Source organism: Schistocerca piceifrons, chromosome 5 (genome assembly GCF_021461385.2).
Source record: "Schistocerca piceifrons isolate TAMUIC-IGC-003096 chromosome 5, iqSchPice1.1, whole genome shotgun sequence".
NCBI classification, from domain to species: Eukaryota; Metazoa; Arthropoda; class Insecta; order Orthoptera; family Acrididae; genus Schistocerca; species Schistocerca piceifrons.
This window is the reverse complement of record NC_060142.1, coordinates 95,614,719-95,632,137: the sequence shown is the minus strand read 5'-3', so window position 1 is coordinate 95,632,137 and position 17,419 is coordinate 95,614,719. Positions and strand designations below refer to the sequence as shown.

The following is a 17,419-nucleotide window of genomic DNA, read 5'->3' as shown; positions in this document are numbered from 1 at the left end:
GGCTACTGCGTGCGGTCTTTTAGAGGTCAGAACATTGTGTGGGTAACTAAGTAGGAACTACAAAGCAGTTTTTTAAAAACACGCGCTGTGTTCGGGAGGGAAACCTAAATGAATGTGTATAGTGTTGGAAGGATTCTTTGCAGGATGAGATTTGTACATCCATCCAACACCAGCCCCGTCGAAGTTATACCGGTGCCGATAACTGTGATGTCACCGCCAGTCACCACACTTGCTAGGTGGTAGCCTTTAAATCGGCCGCGGTCCGGTAGTATACGTCGGACCCGCGTGTCGCCACTGTCAGTGATCGCAGACCGAGCGCCACCACACGGCAGGTCTAGAGAGACGTACTAGCACTCGCCCCAGTTGTACAGCCGACCTTGCAAGGAACGGTTCACTGACAACTACGCTCTCATTTGCCGAGACGGTAGTTAGCATAGCCTTCAGCTACATTTGCTACGACCTAGCTTGGCGCCGTATTCAATTGATATTGAGATTCTATTAATGTATCATCAAGAGCGACGTTCTACAAATGTGGATTAAAGTTAAGTGTTCCAGAAGCTACGTACTTTTCTTTATAGCATTCATTACGTATCCTGTTTCAGACCTCACGCCAGCCTGCGTGAGTTTAAGCGTGTGCCTTTCGGCTTCCTCTCATTGTGTCTAGGCTGTCTTGCCTAGACACAACAATAACCTAGTGTAAGCAAGGCAGTCCCTGTACAAGCGAGGAAGCATCATCCGGAAAAGCCAATCAAACGTTTGTCATTTCCGAAAAACGCGGCGGAAATTCGTGCGACGTGCTGATGGCAGATAGCGCGTGAGACGACTTCGGCAGTGAGCTATTTGGCACCTCGAAGAGAAGAAATATTTCGAGAGCAGCAGCAGGCTGGACATTCTTAGATTGGCCACATTTAATTTTTATTTGTCCAAACTTTTCCATTATGACGCATGAGAATTAATTACAAATTCGGGTCCGTCTCACTCAAAATGTTAATTATTTCATGTAGCTCGTCGACGGAGCCCGTGGAAATGATTTTGTGTTCACATGAATGAACTCGTAAAGCAAAGTAGTTTATACAGACTTACGCTCTATTTCAAATATTCCCCTGTATAAATGCTTTTAATATTTATAACTGTTATGAAAGGTTTTATTTTACTACTACTATATATTTACAAAAAATTAAGTTTACAATAGATAATATTACTTCTCAACAGCTACCAATAACTTTATAATACTGTAAATGGCGTTTTCGACAGCCTTACAACTTACTTTGTGCACCTCTGCTCTTCTGCATGCATCTGGAAAAGTACGGATGAGATGTTGCCAAATGGCTCTGAGCACTATGGGACTTAACATCTATGGTCATCAGTCTCCTAGGACTTAGAACTACTTAAACCTAACTAACCTAAGGACAGCACACAACACCCAGTCATCACGAGGCAGAGAAAATCCCTGACCCCGCCGGGAATCGAACCCGGGAACCCAGGCGCGGGAAGCGAGAACGCTACCGCACGAGATGTTGCCTCACTTAATGGAAAAGCTTACATTTCAGAATAGAGTAATATTTCATATTGAAGTCAAAGGCGGGTCGTGACCACACAGTCGCAGTTAACTCACAACCATCTATTTTGAACACCCTTACCTACTAGAATGTTTTTGCTTCTGTCATCGTGAACTTTCATCCGTGTCAGTTTTCGCTTTAATTATGATCTGAAGCGCGGTTCATGCTGTCTCAGAAGTCCATATGAGAATCTTCTTGAATAAACAAGAATGCATAGAAGGTACCGGGTGGCTACAATTTAAGTGCTGCTACCCTCAGACGTCCAGTGTGGGATGTAATTATCCGGCAGTGATACTTGGTTCATATTCTAACGTGCTGACGCGGAACCGATTAACGCTGGAAAAAAAGTAGTCCTAGTTTTAGCCACCAGGTATAAATCTCGCTCTCTGTACGCGAGAAATACGTGTAGTATCTAATGGATTAGAAAGGGCACGTGGTCAGAAATGTCGAACAAATAGAAAGACTTATTGTTGATTTTATTATTAACTGCGGCTTACACAGCTTGTTCAGTATGAGCACCGGAGATGTCGACGAGGCGCTGCAGAACACCAGATTTGCAAATGGTGGCGACAACTGGAACTAATTTTTTTCCTGCATAAGTCGGTTCCGCACTACCGAAATAGCATATGTATCAAGGTTTACCGTCATACGATAATTACAGCCCACACTGGAGCTCCGTGAGTACCCGCGTTTCAATTATAGCCGCCGTGTACAACGAACAGAGAGTCCTACTGAAATACGTCTGAGAAATGTCGGAAGAGATTTAAGATTCCCATCGTTGATTAGACCTCCATAAATCTTTCTCAGTCTAGTCACTACTCTGTAGAAGGATACACAGGCAGGTGTATTCTGTTCATCTGGAATTGCAAGGTTAAAGAATAACGTTCTCAGGATTATCTTTGTGAATTTCTGCGTAGGACTTCCTGCTACTTGTTCTGGGCAGTCCGTCGTAGCAGATCTCGTAGGATACTGGAATCGCTATAAGCTGAAAATACTGTAACTACGACTGGCGGTGTCGGTAGCTATCCTAAACTATTCCTAGATGCCATCACAGTGCATTTATTGACGAACACCGTACAATAATTCGCAATCACTCAGTTTTATTCAATTAATTTCAAACAGTAGGAAGAATCTAGAGCATGGTCTAGGAAGAGATCAGTCCTGCAGTACGGCCCAACACCGATTAAATTGCTTGGCTCATAACAGAAACCTGTATCAAAACATTGTACGACATCGGAAGGATTTGTACTTTGTCGGTAGCGCATTAATCACCATTTGCTTCCTATTCCTTTTAGTTTATTGCATGTTGGAATTATGGTGAGGAAGCTTTAGTGACTCTCAGACTGACCCTAGAATTCATCATGTCAAAAATATATTTTAATAATTAATGTTTAATATAGAAAAGGTAGTAGTTTCACGCTTAATTGTGTGCATTCAAGACCTTTGGGTCAAGCTTCGTTGGCATCCTTCGCTCGGATGCCCTTTCCCACTGGCCTACCTTCAGCACCACACGGTGTTGCCTGCCAGGCCGCCTACGTTCCACTTGTTGGAAGCGCCTTCTTACTCGGCGCTGCAGCGATTCGTATCACTGCTGCTGATAGCGACTTATTCATCTTAACTGCAGCGTTCGAACACAATGCTAAAAACACTAAATTAAATTCAGTGAGAAATATGAGGCACCTCTTAGCGCCAATCATTAAAAACGTCATGTTTTCCTAAGTACGTTCGTGCTTTTTAAGTACGAAAACTAATTGCCACACTCAGTATAAGGAATAAGGAATACATATATGCGTCACGTGATTAGCACGTGTCTGCGATCGGCAAGGGGAATCTCGTAGCGAAACAGTTGCAGGCTGACGCTCGATAATATAATTGTACGAGCGTGAGTCAAATGAAAACCTTAAATTTGTAATAACAACTCGAAATTTCGCGCCGTTATCCGGCAAGTTGGTAAGCGAGCTACAAACAGCGTTCAGAATGTCTCGTAGGTTGCAGCATAGTGCAGATGCACACATACTGTCGCAGTATCAGTATAAAGATAGCCGCCCCACTTGCGACTTGCACCAGAGAACAACAGCGTTCTGTTATTCGGTTTTTGCGTAGTGAAGGTGTGAAACCTATTGAAATTCATCGACGAATGAAGGTTCAGTACGGCAATGCATGTTTGTCACAGCAGCAAGTCTACTAATGGAGAACGAAGTTCGCAAATGGTGTGACTTCAGTGGAAGATGCTCTTCTTCCAGGTCAGGCACAATGAGTTGTGACTCCACAGAACATTGCAGCAGTTGAAGCCATAGTGAAGGAAAACCGTCGAGTGACAATGAATGACATTGCAGCATGTTTACAGATTAGTCATGGGTCAGCACACTACATTGTACATGATGTGCTCCAGTTTCACAAACTGTCTGCAAGACGGGAGCCACGGCAGCTGACTCCTGAAATCAGACAATGACGTGTTGATGCTTGAAAAGAACTTCTTCGGCGTTTGAACGAGAAGGTGATGGCTTCCTTGCAAGAATCGTTACTGGGGACGGAACCTGGGTTCACATCCACCAACAGGAAACAAAGAGAGCGCGCAAGGAATGGCGCCATTCCTCATCACGAAGTGATTTCCATATGTCTGGATCACTCAAAGACGCAATGGGAGGAAAGAAGTTCCGTTCGGATGAAGAGGTACGCCACGCGGTGCATGAGTGGTTGCGCGCACTACCCAAAAGAATTTTTTTCTAAAGAAGTTTATGCACTTTGAAAGCGCTGGAGGACTTGCATTGAGCGTGCGGGAGATTATGTTGAAAATTGATACAGCTTTGTATCACTTCTGCACAATAAATAATATTTAATAAAATATTTAAAGTTTTGATTTGACTCACCATCGTAATCAGAGTGTGTATGTATTTATACTCAAGAATTTCTTTCACGTCGGACCCTGTACTTCTAACTTTGGATTTCAGTGACTGATTGGGGAGTGTTTCTGTTGCGTCATCGTTCCACGGTCAGTTTATAGCCACTGACAAAAGAATATGAACACACGGAAGGAAAGAACGATACGAAATGAAACTTCGTGTTTTGAAAGATTATGTCGCTTTATTGTAGATGTGACAAAACCAAATGAAATTTACAACGAAATTTGGAATACCATGACACCACTGGCTCTTTGTTAGCAAGATGTTGAGCATTCTTTGCTCTGAATGCATAAAATAGCTAAGTTGGAAAGATTGCTATACAAACATTCTCTGCTCTCCTGTGGTATGCAGACCCATAACTTATCCCTGGGTTTCGAATGCTGAGATAGAGCTGACATATTACGTGGTCCCATAGAAGTAAAATTTGGGGCAGACTGGAACATATTGCTTGCCAAAGGAATACTCGAGCATTATGGAAGCAGATCATACCCGTAGACAGGCATGTCGCATGAAGACAACCTGTGTCTCATGATGGGTAATTAGACAGGACGTTGGATTATTGTGATGTACTGCTGTCATAGTTCTGTGAAGTAATGCCCAATTGCTGTTCAGACAATGGGCCTAAAATACCACTAGTTTATCTCTCCGAAACATTGGCAGAATGTACCGTCTTCCCTTGGCGCCGCCTGGTTCGAACCGAATGTTAGCCAAAGTAGTGCCGGGAAGAGATTAATTGCTAAAAATGATGCAACGACGCTCGTCAGCAGACCATATTTCCCCTGATGCTAGAACCACTGCTCATTACGCTGTTACAGATTGAAGACGTGGTGGTTTTCGAGATGGAACATTCCTGAATAACCCAGACTTTTCGAAGAGAGGTCTCTGCCAAGTCATCCGTTGTTTAGGGAAAATATGTTGCATTGTAGTACGAAGGGGTAGTTATATCTGACATTAACAGAATAGGAGAAAACGACCAAATACAGAATTCTTAAAATTTGAAAAAAATTAAAATGTTTATAACTGTCTAGATCGCGTGCATTATAAAACATTAAAATCTGGTAACCAGTTCCACTCGATTAAACATCAATCTTCACATCACTCATCTCTACACATGAAACCAATGCCCTGACTGACTTAATGACACGTCATCGCCCACCCCAAACCGCTAAGGGTAGAAACCTGAAATTTGGAGAAGATGTGGATCTCATACTGTAGGCAGCGTTTAAGAAAAGAGCTTTCGAAATTTCAACCCTAATTGTGTGAAATACGGCATGAAGGGCTTTTAAAAAATGTCGCTACGAAGGCCATTTTGAAGGTAGACCTACGAAAATCGGCATTTTGTTTGTCGGTCAGAAAATAAAAAGTACGTGTTCCAGCGTTACGGAAATTCAACCATTAAGGGGGTGAAATAGCGAGTGGAATTTTCTTTGCAAATAAATTATCACTAACGAGCCACTAAACGATATTCAAGGCTGCGTGTATGACAGTTGGTATTTGACTTCTAGGTTAGAAATAAGAGAAAAAGAAATACATGTTTCAATGTTTCTGGAGATTCAACCCCCCAACCGAGTGTAATAGGGGTTGAAAATTTTTAAGAAAATATTTTGTTAAGTTAAAAAAAATTTTAAAGCTAAATTTCTCGGTTAGACGTAAAGAAATATTTTTTAGGCGAAGAAATTCGCTATGAAAATATCTCCACAAAACGCAAAAGGCACGATTAGTAAAAACTTTGGACTCCAGCTACCAGAATCGCTTTTTGGTCGGAAGTACATTCGGAAAAGACTATGCTCATGTGGCCTTAATTAGCGTGGAAAGCTCAGAAGGTGTTGCAATTTGTGAACAACATAAAAATTCGATTAAATAAAAACAAAACAAAAAAATCTGAACAGGCCATACAGTATACGTGAGCGAAGCGGCGGGCGCTAAGCTCGTCGTAAAGTATATGGTGTGTCAACTTACAGCGTACCTGAAAACGTGTATCGAGTATATAGCTCGGGGCACGTCCGCTTGAGTAAACTTCTAATAAAAAACTGCGTAAACTAGGAAGGTAAAGACATCCAAGCACGATTTTGAACAAGTTGGTTTTACTTTGCCTGTCAATTCATTTTGCGCGAGCTAGACAATTACACCTCTTTTAAGGGGACCATGCCCTGCTTATCTAACGTATGTTAATTTAGGCAAGTATTTGACCAATTTCTGAAGAAACTATCTGATGTAGGAACTTAATATTTTTACTGTATGTTATATGATGCTAACAGAGTCAACTGTGTTAAAATGTACGTTATCCATTTTATAGTTTTTAAGAAACAGTTTTTTAAATTTATTAACAAAAAGTATTCAGTTTTTCTGCAGAAAATATTTTTTGTGAACTTCCTAATAGGGGAATATTAATGAATGTAGTACCAGAGGTGGCTTTTTATGTTATGCAGAGTCTCTGAAAATTCCATTCATTTATCTATGATAGTTTCTGATATAATGGGGCATATGTACTGAAAATCTTAGTCTCCGGGAAATTGACTTTAAAGAAAAAACTTTTGAACTTTGTTACTTACAGTTAACTAAAACTGTCCTGCTGCATGTGATGGCCCTTCTTTGGGCTCTAGCAGGTCTTCCAGCTTCTTTTTCACCTTCCTGGATGTTTATCTTGCTTTCTGGGCCATATTAGATGCAGACCTGTCTGCATCGGCTATCCTCATTTTATGCTGCAGCCCAGTGATCATATTTTCACCAGGATTAATTCCCAGCTTTCTCAGTACCCAACGCTTTCCAATATTACCACAATTGAATGTAATAACAGCATCATGAACTCCTAGTTCCATTGTATGCGTGCCTACAAATACAGTTTTAGGAAGGCGGTTCCAAATTATGCTGTTGAAACATTCATTTGGTTTCTGTGTCTGCCCGTGCAGACATTTCCGTAGAAGGTCAGGATGATCCAAGTCTCTGAAAATAGGTTTATTTGCTGTAATAACAGCAGCAGGAATAGAATGCTGGAGAGAATAAGATTCTCCAGTTGCCTGAGCCCTATTGTATTTGCACAATGAATTTTCTCCTGATGGACAAAATCCATGACATGGCTTATCATCAGCAGAGGACTTATGGAAGAATATGGCCCAAGCATCCCTCTTCATTCCCTCCAGATTTTCTTTATTTCTCCTAATTGCCTGCCCATAGTATACCTGCAAGTTTCCTATTTCAGTTTTAGTTAACTGACGATGTCCGGTCAACAATTTTCCATCTTCTAACTTTTTTCCTCTCATATCAACAGTTAGCTTTCGCAGCCTTGTTCCCAAACGTTTTTAAACATGGCCTACACATTCTATTTTGCTAATGATGGCATCTCCATATGGCTTAGAGTTGACAGCGGGTGGGTTGACAGTGGATGGCAGAAAAGTGGGCGTGGCACATAAACACAGGTGGTAGGAAACTGCTCGAAAAAAATTGTTTTCAGCAAAATCCTTTTCAGAGTACTTAAATAAAACCATAATTTATCGAAATATGGGGAAACAGAAAATCGATTTTTTGACCGCTTAAAGAAAAAAAGTGGGGGTCTAATGTATAGTGTTACGGACAGGATGATTCCATGGTCCGTCGTGGAGAGATGAGGGAGCATTGCTTCATTCAGTCAGGCTGCCTTAGCTACTCTCCCATCACGGTGATGCGTGTTCGTTGGCGAACTCAGAGGTCTGGAACTAGTCAGCAGCACGCCGTCAGCTGTGGAACACTCTTTGTTCAAGACCAAACACCGGAACTCGTTGCCGAAGGCAGGTGTGCGCGGCCAGACTGATTCAACTCTTGTTGACGGAGAGCGGGGCCGTGGGCCGCTTTGCAGCGCGTAGTCTGGACGGCAGCTTGGTGACCAGGCAAAGCCGACGCGGCCAAGAGCTCAGCAGGCGACTGGCGGTCACGGTCCGGGCAGCTTGCGAGTTGGCTACAATACAAGTTAGCGCCACAGTGGCAGGGCGGCCCGAACTCCGGACGTTGTCGTACAAGAGCCGGGCTGATGATCAGCAATATCTGTGCGGCGGATGCTGGAGGGTCCAGCAGTTCGGCAACACCCCGGTTGCGGTCGCCGTCTCCAGTATGCCTGGTTAGCTGGATGGACGCGTTCAAATAGTGCTCTGGCGGCGATGTGTTTCGCTGCTGTCGATGGTGGAGTTACGTTAGGAAACTGACGCACTGTTCACTCGATAACACCCTGCGTTTGAGCACGTCTTAAATCACTTTATTAGGTCGTCAAAAGCAACAGATCACTTGTAAGAAGTTATTATTATCCTAACGTTGCAATAATTTCACTTCTATCCTATATACAGCTGGTGTTTTACCTAAGAAAACTACAGTGACAGTCCCGCCTGCGCTTTCGTCATAGGGCTAATGTTGTCCGCATTTTTAGTGCAATTTGTATGTTTAGGTATTACAATTTCACATGTTTCTTCTTTAGTACTGTGCCACCATAAGCCAATAAAGATATTTCTCCCACTTCATGATGACACTAACCGCTGCCCCTCTCTTTATCCTCATTCTGGTTTATGTGCATTTCCTGAAGAACCTTGGGTGATTATTCTACAGCACTGAATCCGACAATGCTATATGTTTTCGGCTCTCATCTGTATGAATAATGATTAGTTCGAGAATGTCTCAGTCTGCTCCCTCCCCTGTCCTCCCTCCATCCCTTCCCATAGAACGTTAAATGAATGACACGATTTATCCGTGTACTCATGTTTTTATACTTTTGACTATTACTTTTAATTTTTCATTTAGGCGCTTGCTCTAATTATCTTTGTGTGTTTCTGATACGATTTTTGTTCTTAATTTGTTCGTCTACTTTTTATGGCACTACAACCATAAAAAATGCCAGCAAGTGGCATGTACAGGCAGTTAGTTTTTCGAACGGCAGCCCGCCATCAGTTGCACACCAATGTTGAGAATGTAATTATGCGACACAAAACTATGCAATAATGCAGTTAATGTGCTATGTAAACTTATTAGAGAATGCTTTCAAATATTTTTACTCTTTCTGTAGTATCCGGCCCCGTAGCTGAGTGGTCATACGTCTGACTGCAGCGCGGGCCAGGGTTCGATTCCCGACCGGCTTGGACAATTTCTCCGCTCGGGGACTGGGTGTTGTGTTGTCCTCATCATTATTTCATCATCATTGACACGCAACTCGCACACTGTGATGTCAACTGAAAAGACTTGCAACTCGCGGCCGAACTTTCCTTCTTGGGTTCTCCCAGCCATCAATGCCATACAATCATTTCATTTCTTTCTTTCATGTATACATTGTGTGAGTACATTCATGGTAATAACGTTTCATATGGCAGATATTCTGATGATTAACTACGACAGATACACGTCAGCGAATGTTATTTTTTAACAGGAAGTAATGTGTTAATTTTAGCCACCTAATGAAGCAGCGATACAAGTAGTGTTCAGAGCTGACGTAACGGTCCCAGGGCTCCTGCGTGACTTTATGTCCTAAGTTAAGACTACCCAGCGTGTCGCATTACTCGAAGACTTTCGTGTTATGGGCCACCAGTTACTCTGGCGACGTCGTCAGCTATGGAGAACCATCCACAGTAAGCGTCAAAAGCATGTCACGCTTTCGTGCCGCAACAGTAGAGAGGCTAACAGGGTAGTCAAGCGTCATGGCCCATGGTCGCAGCACGACACTTTTTTCAGATATGATAATGATAACAAACTTTGTGATTTCCGCTTATACGTCTATAGAATAGTGTTTGCATCAGATCATTCCTTCTATGTTCACGATTTTTTTCTTATTATGTTGACATCATGTTGCAGGGAAGCAAAACGAAATATATCTGTATAAACTGTAAATATTCTGTAACTATAAGACAATAGTGTTATTATTGAACTCCTTCCTCCTTTTGTAGAAGAAAAATGAGCCTAAGTAGTTAGGGCAAAGTGGCCAAAGAGAGAGAAACTGAGAAATAACACTCAGATAAAGTGTAATCTCGTTTTCTAAGGCTTATGTTTGGACGTCTCTTCCTAAACTCTATCACCCAATCATTTTCTGCAGTCACGTTCTCTCTGTTGAATGGATATCGTAGATAATTGCACTCAGCAAGCTGAAATTCCGTAATATCTTCGTTCCATGTCCAAAAAGTAGGTTAAGGTGTCCTTCCGACTTCTCTTGATTGAATACACGTCTCAAGTTCCCAAGAATCTTCTTGTCTTCAGTAGCATCACGGTTCTTTAAGAGCTCTTGTTTTAAGCGTGTTTCTTTAGACACTTAACAGTTCGGGTACTGTAGCAAATAGTGTCTTTTTATTTCTTACACCATCCAATGCATGCTTCATAGTTTGGGAATCCCATGAACGTTACAGTGACTTTCTTAAGTAATTCGACTTCATCTTGGGATAAACCTCTTATAAGAGAATACAGCTTTTCACCAAGTTATTAATACACTACTGCCTTAATTTACGCCAGCCGGGGTGGCCGAGCGGTTCTAGGCGCTACAGTCTGGACCCGCGTGACCGCTACCGTCGCAGGTTCGAATCCTGCCTCGGGCATGGATGTGTGTGATGTCCTTAGGTTAGTTTGGTTTAAGTAGTTCTAACTTCTAGGGGACTGATGACCCCAGAAGTTAGGTCCCATAGTGCTTAGAGCCATATGAACCATTTGAACCTTAATCTACTTACCTTCTAAAATACAGTTGTCTTATTATGAGTTATACTGTCTTGAAACAAGGTAAATACATTACAAAATTTACGTACGAGCAAAGTGGCTACTTGGCCAATTTTCGTTTCTGAGCGCCATTATTCTAAATGTTGTCTAAATACGAAATTACTAAGTAATTCATAAACACATGATTTCGAAGGCAGAAATACAGCGTTTCACCTATGTAGCTGCTTTTACTTGTCACAGTATATATTTTTTCAATGGGTGGGTTTGGGCAAAAGTCATTACAACCACTTTTCTTTCCTTCCGGATTTGTGACCAGATCACAGACTGCTATTTGTCGTGTGATAGTTGTTGTGTCTAGGCAAGACAGCCTAGACACAATCAGAGGAAGCCGAAAGGCACGCGCTTAAACTCACGCAGGCTGGCGTGAGGTCTGAAACAGGATACGTAATGAATGCTATAAAGAAAAGTACGTAGCTTCTGGAATACTTAACTTTAATCCACAATTGGTGAACATTGGTCTTGTTGATACAGTATTATCATCTCAATATAACTTGGTGATGGCGCCTTGCTAGGTCGTAGCAATTGACTTAGCTGAAGGCTATGCTATCGTCTCGGCAAATGAGAGCGTATTTGCCAGTGTGGCGTCGCTAGCAAAGTCGGCTGTACGACTGGGGCGAGTGCTAGTACGTCTCTCTAGACCTGCCGTGTGGTGGCGCTCGGTCTGCAATCACTGACAGTGGCGACACGCGGGTCCGACGTATACTACCGGACCGCGGCCGATTTAAAACTACCACCTAGCAAGTGTAGTGTCTGGCGGTGACACCACAATAGTAATGCTGGTATAGTCTGTATTCACCATAATAGACGCTGGTTGTAGCACAGACTGCGCTACGAAGTCATTTGTGTGAGGAGTGTCGTGCGAGGAGAAGTAACCCGTGTTGAGAAGCACACATACGTCAAAATAGTCTTTCTCCGAGGGAAAGAGATGCGAGAGAACGTTTCAGTGAATTGGTGGAAGCACTTGGAAATAGTGCGCTGCCATACCGTACAGTAGCATGGTAGGCAGGAAAGTTTCAGCAAGGACGGTGTCATCCAGTGATCCATAGTACTCGGAGCGAGCAGTCAGTTTGCGGATCGAGCTGGTACGTGTCGCTGTGGAGCAGTTGCGACTTTGATCTCATACGAAAGGTAAATGAACTGCTAAGTGATAGGCGATTTGTAACACGAGAGGAGATGGCATTCAGCGCCTCCCACATCTTTGACAGTGTGTGGTGAACGCTGCAGGGGACTACTTTGACTACCTCTATACCCTCTATTGCTGTGCCTACTGTACACTGATCAGCCACACCATGATGACCATCTACCTACTAGCCGGTAAGTCCACCTCTGGTACGGATAGCAGTGGCGATGTGCTGTGGCATGAAACCAGTGACGCCTTTATAGGTCGCTGGAGGGAGTTGGCATCACATCTGCACACACAAGTCATCTAATTACCGTAAATTGCGGGGAAGAGGGCGATGAGATCTAACGCCACGTACAGTCACATCAGGGATGTGTGTGTGGGGGGGGGGGGGGGGGCAAGGACAGCACATCAATTGAAACTCGGTGTTCTGTTCCTCCTCGAACCAGTCCATCAAACTCCTCGAATTGTGAAATGGCGCATTATCTTGTTGAAAAACGCCACAGTCGTCGGGAAACATGATCGTCATGTTACGTGGTCTGCAACCAGTGTACGGTATCCTTCGGCTGTCCTGGTGCCTTTTACGAGCTTCACTGGAACCGTGGACTCCCACGTGAAAGTTCCCCAGAACGTGATGGAGCCGCCGCCACTTGTCTTCGTCCGGCAGTACAGGTGTCAGTGAGCTGTTCCCTTGAAAACGACGGATTCGCGCCGTCCCATCGGCATGACTAGAAGGTACTGGGATTCATCAAATCATGCAACGCTCTGCCGTTGCGTCAATTTCCAGTGCCGATGGTCACGTGCCCATTTCGGTCGTAGTTGCCGATGTCGTGGTGTTAACATTGGCACATGCATGGGTCGTCGGCTGCAGAGGCCCTTGGTTAGGCGTGTTCGGTGCACTGTGTTCAGACACACTTATACTCTGCACGCTATTAAAGTCTGATGTCGGTTACGCCACAATTCGCCGCCTGACCTATTTTACCAGTCTGCCAGGATACGACGTCCGACATCTGTAATGAGGGGTGGCCTCCAGTCCCACGACGTGAATGTGGTTTCACCTTGGTTGCGCCACGTGTTGAAGACACTCCCAACAGCACTCCTTGTTCAGCGGACAAGCTGTGCAGTTTTCGGGAATGCTTGTGCCGAGTCTCCAGGTCATCGCTATCTGCCCTCGGTCAAACCAGTATGGATTGCGCTCCTTCCCCATTCTATACTGGACAGCACGCTCACTGATACTTCGTGCACCGTGCGTGCATCTGCCTCCCACGCCAGGTGACGATGCTGTCGCCTAGATGGGTTTACATCGACAGTAGGTTGTGGTCACACTATTCTGGCTGATCAGAGTGTGTCTGCTGTACCGCATTCATTTTGCACCACGAAACACTAACGTAAAAAGTTTGTAAGGCACAATTTTCGCGTGCTCTGCAGTGTCCACACGTATTCCCACCTCGTTCTTTGTTGTGCATCTTTTGCACTTTCCAATCTGGCTGGTATCTGCTAGGAAACCAACACAGTGCGCAACAGAATTATAGGATCACTTCTTCGAAGTCCCATATTCACCTACCGTTGCGACATATAAGAGTGAAATTTGGCTCAAAGGTTCCTACGACCTTTCTCTGCAATGACATTAGAATTATATATTGATGCATATCTACGGGGACAGGTGAAAATGTGTGCCCCGGCCGGGACTCGAACCCGGGATCTCCTGTTTATATGGCAGACGCTCTAGCCATCTGAGCCACCGAGGGCACATACTGCGACTGCAGGAACATGTCCGAAAGAACAAACACCATATCCATATAAATATATGCCTCTGCAGTGGTGCAAAGGCGTGGCGCTCAGCGGCATCATTCTCAAGGTCGGCGATGCTTCAAACGGCAAGGTACTGACACACGCGAAAGAGAGGCCACAGCTTTGTGAGCTTTACGGTGGGTTCATCATGTCACATCAGCATCAAGTTTTACCATGAATCTCCCCAACGCCACTGTGGACGTATCCCAAGATGAGACGCTCGTCACAGTCCCTCTTACCCACATTTCACACCTTCTTATGACTCTTCTGGGATGGAGGTCAGGACCGTGACACACATCATAGAAATCACTCTGTTTTCTTATGGCTGTCCGAGGAAAACGTTACAGACACACCGCCGCTCAGAATTGACACGAAAAGACCTCAGGGGGGTGGCGTAAAAAGGCCTCAATGAAGTCAACCCTTTCTCTGGGATGTTGATTACCACGTATTTCGCGGTGGATATCGACAGTTCGCAGTGTGATGAGAAACTGGAAGACGTTCTTCACAACACGTGATACTACTGATACCCTCGGTTCTTTCAGCCCTTCTCTAGAGACATTGTGGGGCTACATTTCCATTAAACGTGATCGCACCCCATTTGAGTGCAGCGCGACCAGAAATTTTTCTCTCGAGTACAGCTTGAAACCGCCAGGCCCCATTCAGAACCATTAGACGAAATTTGAACATGATGCGAAGCAGCAAAGGCTACTTATGCATTTTCAGACCTCCTGTATTCCTCCCTCTTGTAGCGTGACTACTGGGATTTCAGCATTAACATGTGCGTGAATATACAACAGAGGGTCCCTCTAAGTTCCTCCCAGTACTGCAACATCCTCGGTGCCACCCACGCAGCTTTCTTATGTACTTTACAAATGGACCTCCACAGACATCTCGACACCAGTTCAGCCTGGCGGCAGCTCTAGTAAAATGGTTCAAATGGCTCTGAGCGCTATGGGACTCAACATCTGAGGTCATCAGTCCCCTAGAACTTAGAGCTACTTAAACCTAACTACCCTAAGGACACACATCCATGCCCCAGGCAGGATTCGAACCTGCGACCGGACGGGCGCGCGGCTGCTCTAGCACCTGGGGGTTTTATTCACGCGCATGTTAATGATGCACTGCCCCGTGCTCACGCCAAAGGAGGGAGGAAAACCGAGTAGCCTTTGCTCTTTCGCATGACGTCAAATTTTGTCCAGTGCTTTTGAACAGTTCCTAGTGGTTCCAAACCGTACATGAGAACAAAAATTGTGGTTGCGCTGCACACCAAAGTGGTGCGAACACGTTCAATGGGGTTGCAGACCCTCAGTGTGCTCAGAGAAGGGATAAAACATCGGAGGATGTCGGCACTGTGAAAGATTGTCATGAACGTCTTCCTCTTCGTCAGCACTCCGCGAACTGTCGTTTTAGACCGCGAAATGTGTAGGTTCAAAAAAATGGTTCAAATGGCTATAAGCACCATGGGACTTAACATCTGAGGTCATCAGTCCCCTAGACTTAGAACTACTTAAACCTAACTAACCTAAGGACATCACACACATCCATGCCCGAGGGAGGATTCGAACCTGCGACCGTAGAAGCAGCGCGGTTCCGGACTGAAGCGCCTAGAACCACTCGGTCACAACGGCCGGCAAATGTATCGGAATCAACTCCCGATGGAAAGCGTTGTATCATTGACGTCTTCACGCTATCCCCTGAGACTGTTTCGTGCCAATTCTTAAAGGTAATGTGCTCTAAATGTGTCCTTCGGCCAACCATAAGAAAACAGCATGATCTTAACGCTGGACGTCGCGGTTTTGACGTCCAGCGCAGAGGCGTCAAAAGAAGGGTCGAAATGTGTGTGTGTGTGTGTGTGTGTGTGTGTGTGTGTGTGTGTGTGTGTGTGTGTGTGTGTGTGTGGGAGGGGGGGGGTGACGATCTCCGTGGCGTCCGCAGTGGCATTGGGAATATTTTCGGTAAAATTTGGTGCCAATGTGATACCATTAACCCATCTTCCTCCTCTCACGAAATTCTGAGCTGTGACCATTTTTGAGCATGTGTCGACACCTTTCCGTTTGATGCGTCGCCGAAGCCGATGTTGACGTCATGTACCATTACAGAGGAAGGTTGTAGGCACCTTTGAGCCAAATCAAAAACTTATGCGTTGCAATGGGAAACAACTACGGGGTTTCGGAAAAGTGATGCGTTAATTTCGTAGCGCAGTGTAGTTACAATGATTTTCTCTCCAAGCCTGGCATATGCAAATGAATTTGTCATTTGTCTTACGCCAGACGTAGGGAAAACACAAAGTATTTCACTGCAGAGGAGCGCGCGCAACTAGGCTGTAGCGCGAAAGAAACTGGTACAGCCATGCGCATTCCAATACAGATACTGTATATGTAAACAGGCAGATCACAGCGCTGCAATCGGCAATGCCTTATCAGACAACAAGTGTCTGGCGCAGTTTTTAGATCGGCTACTGCTGCTGCAATGACAGGTTATCAAGATTTATGTGAGCTTGCAGTCGGCACACGAGCGATGGGACACAGCATATTCTAGACAGAAATGAAGTGGGAATTTTCCTCTACGGCCATTTCACGAGTGTGCCATGAATAAATATCAGGAATCCGGTAGTAAATCAAACGATCGACATCGCTGCCGCCGGAAAGATGCTGCAAGAACGGAACCAACGATGACTAAAGAGAATCGTTCAACGTAACAGATCTGCAACCCTTCCGCGAATTGCTGCGGACTTCAATGCGAGCCATCAACAACTGTCAGCGTGCAAACCATTCAACGGAACATCATTTATATGGGCTTTCTGAGCCAAAGGCCCACTCGTGTATCCTTGATGACCACACGACACTAAGCTTTACGCCTCGCCTGGGCCCGTCAACACCAACATTGAACTGTTGATGACTAGAAACATGTTGTCTGATGGGACGAGTCTCGCTTCAAATTATATCGAGCGGATGGACGTGTACGGGTATGGAGACAACCTCTTGATCCATGAACCCTGCATGTCAGCAGGGGACTGTTCAATGCCATACAGCCGGCCTTGTGACCGAGCACTTCTAGGCACCTCAGTCCAGAACCGCGCTGCTGCTATAGTCGCAGGTTCGAATCCTGCCTCCGGCATGGACGTGTGTGATGTCCTTAAGTTAGTTAGATTCAAGTAGTTCTAAGGCTGATGACCTCAGATGTTAAGTCCGATAGTGCTCAGAGCCATTTGAACCATTTTTTTCAATGTTATTCGCTCATTTCATTTCATTCCAACCAGGTGGCGGCTCTCTAATGATGTGGGTTGTGTGCCATTGGAGTGATATGGGACCTGTGGTGTGCGTACTGTAAGATCTTGG

The 17,419-nt window shown here is 44.7% G+C and overlaps 1 non-coding gene across 1 annotated transcript; it reads right to left on the bottom strand.

Annotated features, from left to right (window-relative positions):
• Positions 1–13,964: 13,964 nt before the first annotated feature.
• Positions 13,965–14,039, bottom strand: Trnai-uau. The gene has a single exon. It is a non-coding gene; the product is annotated as a tRNA-Ile (tRNA).
• Positions 14,040–17,419: the final 3,380 nt, after the last annotated feature.